General features: G+C 46.9%; 4 non-coding genes across 4 annotated transcripts; all 4 read left to right on the top strand.

Moving 5' to 3' along the window:
• The first annotated feature begins 4,190 nt into the window (after positions 1 to 4,190).
• TRNAG-UCC (transfer RNA glycine (anticodon UCC)) lies at positions 4,191 to 4,262 on the top strand. The gene has a single exon. It is a non-coding gene; the product is annotated as a tRNA-Gly (tRNA).
• Positions 4,263 to 7,364: 3,102 nt separating this feature from the next.
• On the top strand, positions 7,365 to 7,436 carry TRNAG-UCC (transfer RNA glycine (anticodon UCC)). The gene has a single exon. It is a non-coding gene; the product is annotated as a tRNA-Gly (tRNA).
• Positions 7,437 to 8,957: 1,521 nt separating this feature from the next.
• On the top strand, positions 8,958 to 9,029 carry TRNAG-UCC (transfer RNA glycine (anticodon UCC)). The gene has a single exon. It is a non-coding gene; the product is annotated as a tRNA-Gly (tRNA).
• Positions 9,030 to 10,549: 1,520 nt separating this feature from the next.
• On the top strand, positions 10,550 to 10,621 carry TRNAG-UCC (transfer RNA glycine (anticodon UCC)). Its single transcript has one exon. It is a non-coding gene; the product is annotated as a tRNA-Gly (tRNA).
• The last annotated feature ends 2,788 nt before the right edge of the window (positions 10,622 to 13,409 follow it).

Raw genomic sequence — 13,409 nt, 5'->3', positions numbered from 1 at the left:
CAGCAGGAAGGTTGGATACTTCAAATTGGCATAGTTTCCTGTCCAGCGTCCTCTCACGTCCCGAACGCTCCCAAACGCTCAAAAGCCTCCCCTCACCGGGTAGATCTCTAGCTCCCAGGTAAAGCCAAATCCTGAGTATGCTAGTGCTAGGATCACAGAGAAAGGACAGGGACAGAGAGCTGCTGTCTTGGTAAAGGCCTGAAACGGCTAATTCCTAAGAGGGTCTGCACTTTCAGTTATGACTGACTGTGAGTGGGGAAGATGAAGATTTTCTGTACCCAGCATACCTTGCGATGTGCTTAGGCAAATGAGGAGAGAGCCCCACCAATCCCTTGCCACTCCGCTGAAAGCTCCTCCTCTGCATAAAGAGAGCACTTTCACAAGGGAGCAGAGTGGCGCAGCGGAAGTGTGCTGGGCCCATAACCCAGAGGTCGATGGATCGAAACCATCCTCTGCTAATATTGCTTGATTTTTCTTCCTAGGACTAATCTGTCATTTCCACCCTGCCAGCAAGGAAAAGCGCAGGCTTGTGCTAGCTATGTGAGAAAAGACTTCTCAACTATCTGTCTCTGCTGTAAATCAAGAGAGTGATCGTCAAAGGATCAACCCTATACTTTGAAAGTAAAGATTCCCAATTAGAAGCATAAATGACAGGTGGGACCTTCACACGTTTTTCGGGGCATGCTTTGAATTTCATTCTTCCCTTTTTGTTCTGCTTTTATCAATCTCCTATGCATTTCATGGAATTTACTCCCTTTCTCTTCGCTGCTTTGCTTCCGATGCTGCCCATATGCTCATTTCCACTATTTGTACTGCTGCTTTCCATTTCTTCTCTTCTGCACAGCTTTGTCCTTGGTTTCAATCCCCAGTTCTTTACCCTCTGCAAGACAATTTCTACTGCTTTTCATGTTGGTATCCACACCAAATGTACCATTGGAACCGGTGCAAGATTGCCACTGCACTCGGCGTTGTAACATCTGGAACCTAGAGGACACACATCAGAGGGCGTTGGTGGTATAGTGGTGAGCATAGCTGCCTTCCAAGCAGTTGACCCGGGTTTGATTCCCGGCCAACGCAGTGCAAATATTTATATATTCTCCAAGCAGGATATATTTTAATGCAACATGTCACAAAACTGAAATATCAGAAACAGAATAATCAGCCGTTATATAAAAAAATAAACAAACACGTAGGTAGACATCTCGATCGCCTCATCTGCTACATTCATTGTCCCAATATATGCTATTTTCCATAAAGCACTCACCACTCACATGTGCTGATAATAAATATTTTGCTGGGGGCAGGCAATGAAAGGGCTGAGCCCCGACCAGACATTATAACCCCAGCAACCCTATTTTAAAAAGCATTTCTAGGCGATATCTAGCCTCTGAAAATAATAGGCAAGATCCACCGATAAATCTGGCAAAAGTCCCCAAGATTTTGTGCATACTTGTGCTCTCACCTGAATGCAGTGCCACCTTGTAACCATCGGATGTAACTGCGGCTCAGAAAAATGTTTTATCAGAGGGCAAGTTGAGAGGACTCCAAGTGGCAGATTTCCACAGAAAGAGCCTCTCGCTGCAGCAGGAAGGTTGGATACTTCAAATTGGCATAGTTTCCTGTCCAGCATCCTCTCACGTCCCGAACGCTCCCAAACACTCAAAAGCCTCGCACCGGGCAAGCCCTCACCGTGTAGATCTCTGGCTCCCAGGTAAAGCCAAATCCTGAGTATGCTAGTGCTAGGATCACAGAGAAAGGACAGGGACAGAGAGCTGCTGTCTTGGTAAAGGCCTGAACCGGCTAATTCCTAAGAGGGTCTGCACTTTCAGTTATGACTGACTGTGAGTGGGGAAGATGAAGATTTTCTGTACCCAGCATACCTTGCGATGTGCTTAGGCAAATGAGGAGAGAGCCCCACCAATCCCTTGCCACTCCGCTGAAAGCTCCTCCTCTGCATAAAGAGAGCACTTTCACAAGGGAGCAGAGTGGCGCAGCGGAAGCGTGCTGGGCCCATAACCCAGAGGTCGATGGATTGAAACCATCCTCTGCTAATATTGCTTGATTTTTCTTCCTAGGACTAATCTGTCATTTCCACCCTGCCAGCAAGGAAAAGCGCAGGGTTGTGCTAGCTATGTGAACAAAGACTTCTCAACTATCTGTCTCTGCTGTAAATCAAGAGAGTGATCGTCAAAGGATCAACCCTATACTTTGAAAGTAATGATACCCAATTAGAAGCATAAATGACAGGTGGGACCTTCACACGTTTTTCGGGGCATGCTTTGAATTTCATTCTTCCCTTTTTGTTCTGCTTTTATCAATCTCCTATGCATTTCATGGAATTTACTCCCTTTCTCTTCGCTGCTTTGCTTCCGATGCTGCCCATATGCTCATTTCCACTATTTGTACTGCTGCTTTCCATTTCTTCTCTTCTGCACAGCTTTGTCCTTGGTTTCAATCCCCAGTTCTTTACCCTCTACAAGACAATTTCTACTGCTTTTCATGTTGGTATCCACACCAAATGCACCATTGGAACCGGTGCAAGATTGCCACTGCACTTGGCGTTGTAACATCTGGAACCTAGAGGACACACATCAGAGGGAGTTGGTGGTATAGTGGTGAGCATAGCTGCCTTCCAAGCAGTTGACCCGGGTTCGATTCCCGGCCAACACAGTGCAAATATTTATATATTCTCCAAGCAGGATATATTTTAATGCAACATGTCACAAAACTGAAATATCAGAAACAGAATAATCAGCCGTTATATAAAAAAATAAACAAACACGTAGGTAGACATCTCGATCGCCTCATCTGCTACATTCATTGTCCCAATATATGCTATTTTCCATAAAGCACTCACCACTCACATGTGCTGATAATAAATATTTTGCTGGGGGCAGGCAATGAAAGGGCTGAGCCCCGACCAGACATTATAACCCCAGCAACCCTATTTTAAAAAGCATTTCTAGGCGATATCTAGCCTCTGAAAATAATAGGCAAGATCCACCGATAAATCTGGCAAAAGTCCCCAAGATTTTGTGCATACTTGTGCTCTCACCTGAATGCAGCGCCACCTTGTAACCATCGGATGTAACTGCGGCTCAGAAAAATGTTTTATCAGAGGGCAAGTTGAGAGGACTCGAAGTGGCAGATTTCCACGGAAAGAGCCTCTCGCTGCAGCAGGAAGGTTGGATACTTCAAATTGGCATAGTTTCCTGTCCAGCGTCCTCTCACGTCCCGAACGCTCCCAAACGCTCAAAAGCCTCACACCGGGCAAGCCCTCACCGGGTAGATCTCTAGCTCCCAGGTAAAGCCAAATCCTGAGTATGCTAGTGCTAGGATCACAGAGAAAGGACAGGGACAGAGAGCTGCTGTCTTGGTAAAGGCCTGAAACGGCTAATTCCTAAGAGGGTCTGCACTTTCAGTTATGACTGACTGTGAGTGGGGAAGATGAAGATTTTCTGTACCCAGCATACCTTGCGATGTGCTTAGGCAAATGAGGAGAGAGCCCCACCAATCCCTTGCCACTCCGCTGAAAGCTCCTCTTCTGCATAAAGAGAGCACTTTCACAAGGGAGCAGAGTGGCGCAGCGGAAGCGTGCTGGGCCCATAACCCAGAGGTCGATGGATCGAAACCATCCTCTGCTAATATTGCTTGATTTACTTCCTAGGACTAATCTGTCATTTCCACCCTGCCAGCAAGGAAAAGCGCAGGCTTGTGCTAGCTATGTGAGAAAAGACTTCTCAACTATCTGTCTCTGCTGTAAATCAAGAGAGTGATCGTCAAAGGATCAACCCTATACTTTGAAAGTAAAGATACCCAATTAGAAGCATAAATGACAGGTGGGACCTTCACACGTTTTTCGGGGCATGCTTTGAATTTCATTCTTCCCTTTTTGTTCTGCTTTTATCAATCTCCTATGCATTTCATGGAATTTACTCCCTTTCTCTTCGCTGCTTTGCTTCCGATGCTGCCCATATGCTCATTTCCACTATTTGTACTGCTGCTTTCCATTTCTTCTCTTCTGCACAGCTTTGTCCTTGGTTTCAATCCCCAGTTCTTTACCCTCTGCAAGACAATTTCTACTGCTTTTCATGTTGGTATCCACACCAAATGCACCATTGGAACCGGTGCAAGATTGTCACTGCACTCGGCGTTGTAACATCTGGAACCTAGAGGACACACATCAGAGGGCGTTGGTGGTATAGTGGTGAGCATAGCTGCCTTCCAAGCAGTTGACCCGGGTTCGATTCCCGGCCAACGCAGTGCAAATATTTATATATTCTCCAAGCAGGATATATTTTAATGCAACATGTCACAAAACTGAAATATCAGAAACAGAATAATCAGCCTTTATATAAAAAAAAAAACAAACACGTAGGTAGACATCTCGATCGCCTCATCTGCTACATTCATTGTCCCAATATATGCTATTTTCCATAAAGCACTCACCACTCACATGTGCTGATAATAAATATTTTGCTGGGGGCAGGCAATGAAAGGGCTGAGCCCCGACCAGACATTATAACCCCAGCAACCCTATTTTAAAAAGCATTTCTAGGCGATATCTAGCCTCTGAAAATAATAGGCAAGATCCACCGATAAATCTGGCAAAAGTCCCCAAGATTTTGTGCATACTTGTGCTCTCGCCTGAATGCAGCGCCACCTTGTAACCATCGGATGTAACTGCGGCTCAGAAAAATGTTTTATCAGAGGGCAAGTTGAGAGGACTCCAAGTGGCAGATTTCCACGGAAAGAGCCTCTCGCTGCAGCAGGAAGGTTGGATACTTCAAATTGGCATAGTTTCCTGTCCAGCGTCCTCTCACGTCCCGAACGCTCCCAAACGCTCAAAAGCCTCCCCTCACCGGGTAGATCTCTAGCTCCCAGGTAAAGCCAAATCCTGAGTATGCTAGTGCTAGGATCACAGAGAAAGGACAGGGACAGAGAGCTGCTGTCTTGGTAAAGGCCTGAAACGGCTAATTCCTAAGAGGGTCTGCACTTTCAGTTATGACTGACTGTGAGTGGGGAAGATGAAGATTTCCTGTACCCAGCATACCTTGCGATGTGCTTAGGCAAATGAGGAGAGAGCCCCACCAATCCCTTGCCACTCCGCTGAAAGCTCCTCCTCTGCATAAAGAGAGCACTCTCACAAGGGAGCAGAGTGGCGCAGCGGAAGCGTGCTGGGCCCATAACCCAGAGGTCGATGGATCGAAACCATCCTCTGCTAATATTGCTTGATTTTTCTTCCTAGGACTAATCTGTCATTTCCACCCTGACAGCAAGGAAAAGCGCAGGCTTGTGCTAGCTATGTGAGAAAAGACTTCTCAACTATCTGTCTCTGCTGTAAATCAAGAGAGTGATCGTCAAAGGATCAACCCTATACTTTGAAAGTAAAGATACCCAATTAGAAGCATAAATGACAGGTGGGACCTTCACACGTTTTTCGGGGCATGCTTTGAATTTCATTCTTCCCTTTTTGTTCTGCTTTTATCAATCTCCTATGCATTTCATGGAATTTACTCCCTTTCTCTTCGCTGCTTTGCTTCCGATGCTGCCCATATGCTCATTTCCACTATTTGTACTGCTGCTTTCCATTTCTTCTCTTCTGCACAGCTTTGTCCTTGGTTTCAATCCCCAGTTCTTTACCCTCTGCAAGACAATTTCTACTGCTTTTCATGTTGGTATCCACACCAAATGCACCATTGGAACCGGTGCAAGATTGCCACTGCACTCGGCGTTGTAACATCTGGAACCTAGAGGACACACATCAGAGGGCGTTGGTGGTATTGTGGTGAGCATAGCTGCCTTCCAAGCAGTTGACCCGGGTTCGATTCCCGGCCAACGCAGTGCAAATATTTATATATTCTCCAAGCAGGATATATTTTAATGCAACATGTCACAAAACTGAAATATCAGAAACAGAATAATCAGCCGTTATATAAAAAAAAAAAAAAACACGTAGGTAGACATCTCGATCGCCTCATCTGCTACATTCATTGTCCCAATATATGCTATTTTCCATAAAGCACTCACCACTCACATGTGCTGATAATAAATATTTTGCTGGGGGCAGGCAATGAAAGGGCTGAGCCCCGACCAGACATTATAACCCCAGCAACCCTATTTTAAAAAGCATTTCTAGGCGATATCTAGCCTCTGAAAATAATAGGCAAGATCCACCGATAAATCTGGCAAAAGTCCCCAAGATTTTGTGCATACTTGTGCTCTCGCCTGAATGCAGCGCCACCTTGTAACCATCGGATGTAACTGCGGCTCAGAAAAATGTTTTATCAGAGGGCAAGTTGAGAGGACTCCAAGTGGCAGATTTCCACGGAAAGAGCCTCTCGCTGCAGCAGGAAGGTTGGATACTTCAAATTGGCATAGTTTCCTGTCCAGCGTCCTCTCACGTCCCGAACGCTCCCAAACACTCAAAAGCCTCACACCGGGCAAGCCCTCACCGGGTAGATCTCTGGCTCCCAGGTAAAGCCAAATCCTGAGTATGCTAGTGCTAGGATCACAGAGAAAGGACAGGGACAGAGAGCTGCTGTCTTGGTAAAGGCCTGAAACGGCTAATTCCTAAGAGGGTCTGCACTTTCAGTTATGACTGACTGTGAGTGGGGAAGATGAAGATTTTCTGTACCCAGCATACCTTGCGATGTGCTTAGGCAAATGAGGAGAGAGCCCCACCAATCCCTTGCCACTCCGCTGAAAGCTCCTCCTCTGCATAAAGAGAGCACTTTCACAAGGGAGCAGAGTGGCGCAGCGGAAGCGTGCTGGGCCCATAACCCAGAGGTCGATGGATTGAAACCATCCTCTGCTAATATTGCTTGATTTTTCTTCCTAGGACTAATCTGTCATTTCCACCCTGCCAGCAAGGAAAAGCGCAGGGTTGTGCTAGCTATGTGAACAAAGACTTCTCAACTATCTGTCTCTGCTGTAAATCAAGAGAGTGATCGTCAAAGGATCAACCCTATACTTTGAAAGTAATGATACCCAATTAGAAGCATAAATGACAGGTGGGACCTTCACACGTTTTTCGGGGCATGCTTTGAATTTCATTCTTCCCTTTTTGTTCTGCTTTTATCAATCTCCTATGCATTTCATGGAATTTACTCCCTTTCTCTTCGCTGCTTTGCTTCCGATGCTGCCCATATGCTCATTTCCACTATTTGTACTGCTGCTTTCCATTTCTTCTCTTCTGCACAGCTTTGTCCTTGGTTTCAATCCCCAGTTCTTTACCCTCTACAAGACAATTTCTACTGCTTTTCATGTTGGTATCCACACCAAATGCACCATTGGAACCGGTGCAAGATTGCCACTGCACTCGGCGTTGTAACATCTGGAACCTAGAGGACACACATCAGAGGGCGTTGGTGGTATAGTGGTGAGCATAGCTGCCTTCCAAGCAGTTGACCCGGGTTCGATTCCCGGCCAACGCAGTGCAAATATTTATATATTCTCCAAGCAGGATATATTTTAATGCAACATGTCACAAAACTGAAATATCAGAAACAGAATAATCAGCCGTTATATAAAAAAATAAACAAACACGTAGGTAGACATCTCGATCGCCTCATCTGCTACATTCATTGTCCCAATATATGCTATTTTCCATAAAGCACTCACCACTCACATGTGCTGATAATAAATATTTTGCTGGGGGCAGGCAATGAAAGGGCTGAGCCCCGACCAGACATTATAACCCCAGCAACCCTATTTTAAAAAGCATTTCTAGGCGATATCTAGCCTCTGAAAATAATAGGCAAGATCCACCGATAAATCTGGCAAAAGTCCCCAAGATTTTGTGCATACTTGTGCTCTCACCTGAATGCAGCGCCACCTTGTAACCATCGGATGTAACTGCGGCTCAGAAAAATGTTTTATCAGAGGGCAAGTTGAGAGGACTCCAAGTGGCAGATTTCCACGGAAAGAGCCTCTCGCTGCAGCAGGAAGGTTGGATACTTCAAATTGGCATAGTTTCCTGTCCAGCGTCCTCTCACGTCCCGAACGCTCCCAAACGCTCAAAAGCCTCACACCGGGCAAGCCCTCACCGGGTAGATCTCTAGCTCCCAGGTAAAGCCAAATCCTGAGTATGCTAGTGCTAGGATCACAGAGAAAGGACAGGGACAGAGAGCTGCTGTCTTGGTAAAGGCCTGAAACGGCTAATTCCTAAGAGGGTCTGCACTTTCAGTTATGACTGACTGTGAGTGGGGAAGATGAAGATTGTCTGTACCCAGCATACCTTGCGATGTGCTTAGGCAAATGAGGAGAGAGCCCCACCAATCCCTTGCCACTCCGCTGAAAGCTCCTCCTCTGCATAAAGAGAGCACTTTCACAAGGGAGCAGAGTGGCGCAGCGGAAGCGTGCTGGGCCCATAACCCAGAGGTCGATGGATCGAAACCATCCTCTGCTAATATTGCTTGATTTTTCTTCCTAGGACTAATCTGTCATTTCCACCCTGCCAGCAAGGAAAAGCGCAGGCTTGTGCTAGCTATGTGAGAAAAGACTTCTCAACTATCTGTCTCTGCTGTAAATCAAGAGAGTGATCGTCAAAGGATCAACCCTATACTTTGAAAGTAAAGATACCCAATTAGAAGCATAAATGACAGGTGGGACCTTCACACGTTTTTCGGGGCATGCTTTGAATTTCATTCTTCCCTTTTTGTTCTGCTTTTATCAATCTCCTATGCATTTCATGGAATTTACTCCCTTTCTCTTCGCTGCTTTGCTTCCGATGCTGCCCATATGCTCATTTCCACTATTTGTACTGCTGCTTTCCATTTCTTCTCTTCTGCACAGCTTTGTCCGTGGTTTCAATCCCCAGTTCTTTACCCTCTGCAAGACAATTTCTACTGCTTTTCATGTTGGTATCCACACCAAATGCACCATTGGAACCGGTGCAAGATTGCCACTGCACTCGGCGTTGTAACATCTGGAACCTAGAGGACACACATCAGAGGGCGTTGGTGGTATAGTGGTGAGCATAGCTGCCTTCCAAGCAGTTGACCCGGGTTCGATTCCCGGCCAACGCAGTGCAAATATTTATATATTCTCCAAGCAGGATATATTTTAATGCAACATGTCACAAAACTGAAATATCAGAAACAGAATAATCAGCCGTTATATAAAAAAATAAACAAACACGTAGGTAGACATCTCGATCGCCTCATCTGCTACATTCATTGTCCCAATATATGCTATTTTCCATAAAGCACTCACCACTCACATGTGCTGATAATAAATATTTTGCTGGGGGCAGGCAATGAAAGGGCTGAGCCCCGACCAGACATTATAACCCCAGCAACCCTATTTTAAAAAGCATTTCTAGGCGATATCTAGCCTCTGAAAATAATAGGCAAGATCCACCGATAAATCTGGCAAAAGTCCCCAAGATTTTGTGCATACTTGTGCTCTCACCTGAATGCAGCGCCACCTTGTAACCATCGGATGTAACTGCGGCTCAGAAAAATGTTTTATCAGAGGGCAAGTTGAGAGGACTCGAAGTGGCAGATTTCCACGGAAAGAGCCTCTCGCTGCAGCAGGAAGGTTGGATACTTCAAATTGGCATAGTTTCCTGTCCAGCGTCCTCTCACGTCCCGAACGCTCCCAAACGCTCAAAAGCCTCACACCGGGCAAGCCCTCACCGGGTAGATCTCTAGCTCCCAGGTAAAGCCAAATCCTGAGTATGCTAGTGCTAGGATCACAGAGAAAGGACAGGGACAGAGAGCTGCTGTCTTGGTAAAGGCCTGAAACGGCTAATTCCTAAGAGGGTCTGCACTTTCAGTTATGACTGACTGTGAGTGGGGAAGATGAAGATTTTCTGTACCCAGCATACCTTGCGATGTGCTTAGGCAAATGAGGAGAGAGCCCCACCAATCCCTTGCCACTCCGCTGAAAGCTCCTCCTCTGCATAAAGAGAGCACTTTCACAAGGGAGCAGAGTGGTGCAGCGGAAGCGTGCTGGGCCCATAACCCAGAGGTCGATGGATCGAAACCATCCTCTGCTAATATTGCTTGATTTACTTCCTAGGACTAATCTGTCATTTCCACCCTGCCAGCAAGGAAAAGCGCAGGCTTGTGCTAGCTATGTGAGAAAAGACTTCTCAACTATCTGTCTCTGCTGTAAATCAAGAGAGTGATCGTCAAAGGATCAACCCTATACTTTGAAAGTAAAGATACCCAATTAGAAGCATAAATGACAGGTGGGACCTTCACACGTTTTTCGGGGCATGCTTTGAATTTCATTCTTCCCTTTTTGTTCTGCTTTTATCAATCTCCTATGCATTTCATGGAATTTACTCCCTTTCTCTTCGCTGCTTTGCTTCCGATGCTGCCCATATGCTCATTTCCACTATTTGTACTGCTGCTTTCCATTTCTTCTCTTCTGCACAGCTTTGCCCTTGGTTTCAATCCCCAGTTCTTTACCCTCTGCAAGACAATTTCTACTGCTTTTCATGTTGGTATCCACACCAAATGCACCATTGGAACCGGTGCAAGATTGCCACTGCACTCGGCGTTGTAACATCTGGAACCTAGAGGACACACATCAGAGGGCGTTGGTGGTATAGTGGTGAGCATAGCTGCCTTCCAAGCAGTTGACCCGGGTTCGATTCCCGGCCAACGCAGTGCAAATATTTATATATTCTCCAAGCAGGATATATTTTAATGCAACATGTCACAAAACTGAAATATCAGAAACAGAATAATCAGCCGTTATATAAAAAAAAAAACAAACACGTAGGTAGACATCTCGATCGCCTCATCTGCTACATTCATTGTCCCAATATATGCTATTTTCCATAAAGCACTCACCACTCACATGTGCTGATAATAAATATTTTGCTGGGGGCAGGCAATGAAAGGGCTGGGCCCCGACCAGACATTATAACCCCAGCAACCCTATTTTAAAAAGCATTTCTAGGCGATATCTAGCCTCTGAAAATAATAGGCAAGATCCACCGATAAATCTGGCAAAAGTCCCCAAGATTTTGTGCATACTTGTGCTCTCGCCTGAATGCAGCGCCACCTTGTAACCATCGGATGTAACTGCGGCTCAGAAAAATGTTTTATCAGAGGGCAAGTTGAGAGGACTCCAAGTGGCAGATTTCCACGGAAAGAGCCTCTCGCTGCAGCAGGAAGGTTGGATACTTCAAATTGGCATAGTTTCCTGTCCAGCGTCCTCTCACGTCCCGAACGCTCCCAAACACTCAAAAGCCTCACACCGGGCAAACCCTCACCGGGTAGATCTCTGGCTCCCAGGTAAAGCCAAATCCTGAGTATGCTAGTGCTAGGATCACAGAGAAAGGACAGGGACAGAGAGCTGCTGTCTTGGTAAAGGCCTGAAACGGCTAATTCCTAAGAGGGTCTGCACTTTCAGTTATGACTGACTGTGAGTCAAGTCAAGTCAAGTCATAAAATTTGTATAGCGCACTACATACCCAGAGGGTTTCAAGGCGCTTAGGAAGGGGAGGAGGATTATTTGTCAAATATCCACGTTTTAAGCTGCTTTCTGAAAGCTAGGTGGTTCTGGGTGAGGCGAAGGTAAGCGGGGAGTGAGTTCCATGTTTTAGCAGCCAGGTATGAGAAGGATCTGCCTCCCATGGTGGTCCTGTTGATGCGGGGTACAGTGGCGAGGGCTTGGCTGGAAGAACGAAGTTGGCGGGAGGGGGTGTAGAAGGACATTCGAGAGTTGAAGCAATCTGGTCCGATGTCGTAGAGTGCTTTGTGTGCGTGGGTAAGCAGTCGGAAAGTGATTCTCTTATTGACGGGTAGCCAGTGGAGGTCTTTAAGGTGATCAGAGATGTGTTTGTTGCGTGGGATGTCTAATATGAGCCTGGCTGAGGCGTTTTGGATTCGTTGGAGTTTCTTCTGGAGTTTAGCGGTGGTACCTGCGTAGAGGGTGTTTCCGTAGTCCAGTCGGCTCGTGGCCAGAGCGTGGGTGACTGTTTTCCTTGTTTCGGAGGGGATCCAGCGAAATGTTTTTCTGAGCATGCGAAGAATGTTGAAGCAGGAAGAGGATACGGCGCTGACTTGTCTGTTCATTGAGAGTGAAGAATCCAGGATGACTCCAAGGTTCCGTGCGTGGTCTGTCGGGATGGGTGCTTTTCCGAGGGCTTCCGGCCACCAGGAGTCGTCCCAAGCGGAGGGGGATGTGCCTAAGATGAGGACTTCTGTTTTGTCTGAGTTCAGTTTCAGACGGCTTTGTTTCATCCATTCGGCAACTTCTTTCATTCCTTCGTGTAGGTTTGTTTTGGCGGTGCTGGGATCATTGGTGAGGGAAAGGATCAGTTGAGTGTCATCCGCGTAAGAGATGATGTTGAGGTTGTGTTGGCGTGCGATGGCCGCGAGGGGGCTCATGTATACGTTGAAGAGGGTGGGACTGAGTGAGGATCCTTGAGGTACGCCGCAGATGACTTCAGAGGCCTCGGACTTGAATGGAGGAAGGCGGACTCTCTGGGTTCTTCCGGTGAGGAACGAGGTGATCCATTCAAGTGCTTTTCCTTGAATTCCGATGTTATTGAGGCGTTGTAGAAGGGTGCTGTGGCAGACTGTGTCGAATGCTGCAGAGAGGTCGAGGAGGATGAGGGCGACTGTGTCTCCATTGTCCAGTAGGGTTCGAATGTCGTCTGTTGCTGCGATGAGGGCGGTCTCAGTGCTGTGTTTTGCTCGGAAGCCAGATTGTGAGGGGTCGAGGGATTTGTTGGCTTCGAGGAAGGCGGCGAGCTGGTTGTTGACGGCTTTCTCGATGACTTTGGCTGGGAATGGAAGAAGTGAGATGGGGCGGTAATTTTTGAGTTCGGTGGGGTCCGCTGTTGGTTTTTTCAGAAGGGCGGTGAGTTCAGAGTGTTTCCAGTCTTCTGGGAAGGTAGCGGAGTTGAAGGAGAAGTTGATGACGTCTCGGAGGTGCGGTGCTATGACGGAGTCTGCTTTGTTGAAGATGTGGTGAGGGCATGGGTCTGTGGGGGATCCTGAGTGGATGGAATTCATCAGGCGGGTGGTGTCCTTAGTGGAGATTGGGTTCCAGGCGTTAAGGGTGTTCACGGGGGGAAGATGTTCAGCAGATGGTAGGGTGGGTTGGTTTCCGGGATGGTTGTCAAAGCTGATGTGGATGTCTGCAATCTTGTTGTGGAAAAAAGAGGCTAGGGAGTCGCAGAGGGTTTGAGAGGGGGTGATGTCGTTGGCGTTGGCCGAGGGATTGGAAAATTCCTTGACGGTGTTGAAAAGTTCCTTGCTGTTGTGGGCGTTGTTGTCAAGTCGATCCTTGAATGCTGATTTCTTGGCTTTTCGGATCAGTTGGTGGTGAGTGCGGGTGGCGCTTTTGAAGGCGTCCTTGGTGCTGGTGGTTGGGTCTTTTTTCCAGGCCTTTTCAAGGGAGTGGGGAAGATGAAGATTTTCTGTACCCAGCATACCTTG

This window comes from Triturus cristatus, chromosome 11 (genome assembly GCF_964204655.1).
Source record: "Triturus cristatus chromosome 11, aTriCri1.1, whole genome shotgun sequence".
NCBI classification, from domain to species: Eukaryota; Metazoa; Chordata; class Amphibia; order Caudata; family Salamandridae; genus Triturus; species Triturus cristatus.
Note: the sequence above shows the minus strand (reverse complement) of the source record. Positions and strands in the feature narration are given on the sequence as shown.